The 2500-nt window shown below is 46.8% G+C and overlaps 5 non-coding genes and 4 pseudogenes across 5 annotated transcripts; all 9 read left to right on the top strand.

Annotated features, from left to right (window-relative positions):
• Positions 1 to 60: 60 nt before the first annotated feature.
• Positions 61 to 179, top strand: LOC146228499 (5S ribosomal RNA). Its single transcript, XR_014742639.1, has one exon. It is a non-coding gene; the product is annotated as a 5S ribosomal RNA (ribosomal RNA).
• A 178-nt stretch (positions 180 to 357) lies between these two features.
• On the top strand, positions 358 to 476 carry LOC146228498 (5S ribosomal RNA; annotated as a pseudogene).
• Positions 477 to 644: 168 nt separating this feature from the next.
• LOC146228497 (5S ribosomal RNA) lies at positions 645 to 763 on the top strand. Its single transcript, XR_014742638.1, has one exon. It is a non-coding gene; the product is annotated as a 5S ribosomal RNA (ribosomal RNA).
• A 182-nt stretch (positions 764 to 945) lies between these two features.
• Positions 946 to 1064, top strand: LOC146228496 (5S ribosomal RNA). Its single transcript, XR_014742637.1, has one exon. It is a non-coding gene; the product is annotated as a 5S ribosomal RNA (ribosomal RNA).
• A 178-nt stretch (positions 1065 to 1242) lies between these two features.
• LOC146228495 (5S ribosomal RNA) lies at positions 1243 to 1361 on the top strand (annotated as a pseudogene).
• A 172-nt stretch (positions 1362 to 1533) lies between these two features.
• LOC146228494 (5S ribosomal RNA) lies at positions 1534 to 1652 on the top strand. The gene has a single exon (XR_014742636.1). It is a non-coding gene; the product is annotated as a 5S ribosomal RNA (ribosomal RNA).
• A 164-nt stretch (positions 1653 to 1816) lies between these two features.
• On the top strand, positions 1817 to 1935 carry LOC146228493 (5S ribosomal RNA). The gene has a single exon (XR_014743360.1). It is a non-coding gene; the product is annotated as a 5S ribosomal RNA (ribosomal RNA).
• Positions 1936 to 2119: 184 nt separating this feature from the next.
• LOC146228492 (5S ribosomal RNA) lies at positions 2120 to 2237 on the top strand (annotated as a pseudogene).
• Positions 2238 to 2415: 178 nt separating this feature from the next.
• LOC146228491 (5S ribosomal RNA) overlaps positions 2416 to 2500 on the top strand; it is a 119-nt pseudogene continuing 34 nt past the window's right edge.

Raw genomic sequence — 2500 nt, 5'->3', positions numbered from 1 at the left:
CTTGCATTGTCAATTGCTAAATCTGTATATGGATAAGTAGCCTATGGTTGTCAACTTATTTCGTACGGCCATACCAGCCTGGCAACGCCCGATCTCGTCTGATCTCGGAAGCTAAGCAGGGTCGGGCCTGGTTAGTACTTGGATGGGAGACCGCCTGGGAATACCAGGTGCTGTATGCTCTTTTGCTCATTCACTTAGAAACTGAAATCTTGCAATATGCACAAGTAGTCCTTCATGAAAGGGGCTGGAAGCTGTATTCATTTTGACACGAGAGAGAGAGAGAGAGAGAGAGACCACCTTGCATTGTCAATTGCTAAATCTGTATATGGATAAGTAGCCTATGGTTGTCAACTTATTTTGTACGGCTATACCAGCCTGGCAACGCCCGATCTCGTCTGATCTCGGAAGCTAAGCATGGTCGGGCCTGGTTAGTACTTGGATGGGAGACCGCCTGGGAATACCAGGTGCTGTATGCTCTTTTGCTCATTCACTTAGAAACTGAAATCTTGCAATATGCACAAGTAGTCCTTCATGAAAGGGGCTGGAAGCTGTTTTCATTTTGACACGAGAGAGAGAGAGACTACCTTGCATTGTCAATTGCTAAATCTGTATATGGATAAGTAGCCTATGGTTGTCAACTTATTTCGTACGGCCATACCAGCCTGGCAACGCCCGATCTCGTCTGATCTCGGAAGCTAAGCAGGGTCGGGCCTGGTTAGTACTTGGATGGGAGACCGCCTGGGAATACCAGGTGCTGTATGCTCTTTTGCTCATTCACTTAGAAACTGAAATCTTGCAATATGCACAAGTAGTCCTTCATGAAAGGGGCTGGAAGCTGTTTTCATTTTGACACGAGAGAGAGAGAGAGAAAGAGAGAGAGACCACCTTGCATTGTCAATTGCTAAATCTGTATATGGATAAGTAGCCTATGGTTGTCAACTTATTTCGTACGGCCATACCAGCCTGGCAACGCCCGATCTCGTCTGATCTCGGAAGCTAAGCAGGGTCGGGCCTGGTTAGTACTTGGATGGGAGACCGCCTGGGAATACCAGGTGCTGTATGCTCTTTTGCTCATTCACTTAGAAACTGAAATCTTGCAATATGCACAAGTAGTCCTTCATGAAAGGGGCTGGAAGCTGTATTCATTTTGACACGAGAGAGAGAGAGAGAGAGAGAGACCACCTTGCATTGTCAATTGCTAAATCTGTATATGGATAAGTAGCCTATGGTTGTCAACTTATTTTGTACGGCTATACCAGCCTGGCAACGCCCGATCTCGTCTGATCTCGGAAGCTAAGCATGGTCGGGCCTGGTTAGTACTTGGATGGGAGACCGCCTGGGAATACCAGGTGCTGTATGCTCTTTTGCTCATTCACTTAGAAACTGAAATCTTGCAATATGCACAAGTAGTCCTTCATGAAAGGGGCTGGAAGCTGTTTTCATTTTGACACGAGAGAGAGAGAGAGAGACCACCTTGCATTGTCAATTGCTAAATCTGTATATGGATAAGTAGCCTATGGTTGTCAATTTATTTCGTACGGCCATACCAGCCTGGCAACGCCCGATCTCGTCTGATCTCGGAAGCTAAGCAGGGTCGGGCCTGGTTAGTACTTGGATGGGAGACCGCCTGGGAATACCAGGTGCTGTATGCTCATTCACTTAGAAACTGAAATCTTGCAATATGCACAAGTAGTCCTTCATGAAAGGGGCTGGAAGCTGTTTTCATTTTGACACGAGAGGGAGAGAGAGAGACCACCTTGCATTGTCAATTGCTAAATCTGTATATGGATAAGTAGCCTATGGTTGTCAACTTATTTCGTACGGCCATACCAGCCTGGCAACGCCCGATCTCGTCTGATCTCGGAAGCTAAGCAGGGTTGGGCCTGGTTAGTACTTGGATGGGAGACCGCCTGGGAATACCAGGTGCTGTATGCTCTTTTGCTCATTCACTTAGAAACTGAAATCTTGCAATATGCACAAGTAGTCCTTCATGAAAGGGGCTGGAAGCTGTTTTCATTTTGACAGGAGAGAGAGAGAGAGAGAGAGAGAGAGAGACTACCTTGCATTGTCAATTGCTAAATCTGTATCTGGATAAGTAGCCTATGGTTGTCAACTTATTTCGTACGGCCATACCAGCCTGGCAACGCCCGATCTCGTCTGATCTCGGAGCTAAGCAGGGTCGGGCCTGGTTAGTACTTGGATGGGAGACCGCCTGGGAATACCAGGTGCTGTATGCTCTTTTGCTCATTCACTTAGAAACTGAAATCTTGCAATATGCACAAGTAGTCCTTCATGAAAGGGGCTGGAAGCTGTTTTCATTTTGACACGAGAGAGAGAGAGAGAGAGAGAGACCACCTTGCATTGTCAATTGCTAAATCTGTATATAGATAAGTAGCCTATGGTTGTCAACTTATTTTGTACGGCTATACCAGCCTGGCAACGCCCGATCTCGTCTGATCTCGGAAGCTAAGCATGGTCGGGCCTGGTTAGTGCTTGGATG

The sequence above is a fragment of the Hypomesus nipponensis genome, chromosome 24, assembly GCF_054491055.1.
Source record: "Hypomesus nipponensis isolate SF chromosome 24, ASM5449105v1, whole genome shotgun sequence".
In the NCBI taxonomy this organism is placed as follows: domain Eukaryota; kingdom Metazoa; phylum Chordata; class Actinopteri; order Osmeriformes; family Osmeridae; genus Hypomesus; species Hypomesus nipponensis.
The sequence above is the reverse complement of the archived record's forward strand: the minus strand, read 5'-3'. Positions and strand labels throughout refer to the sequence as shown.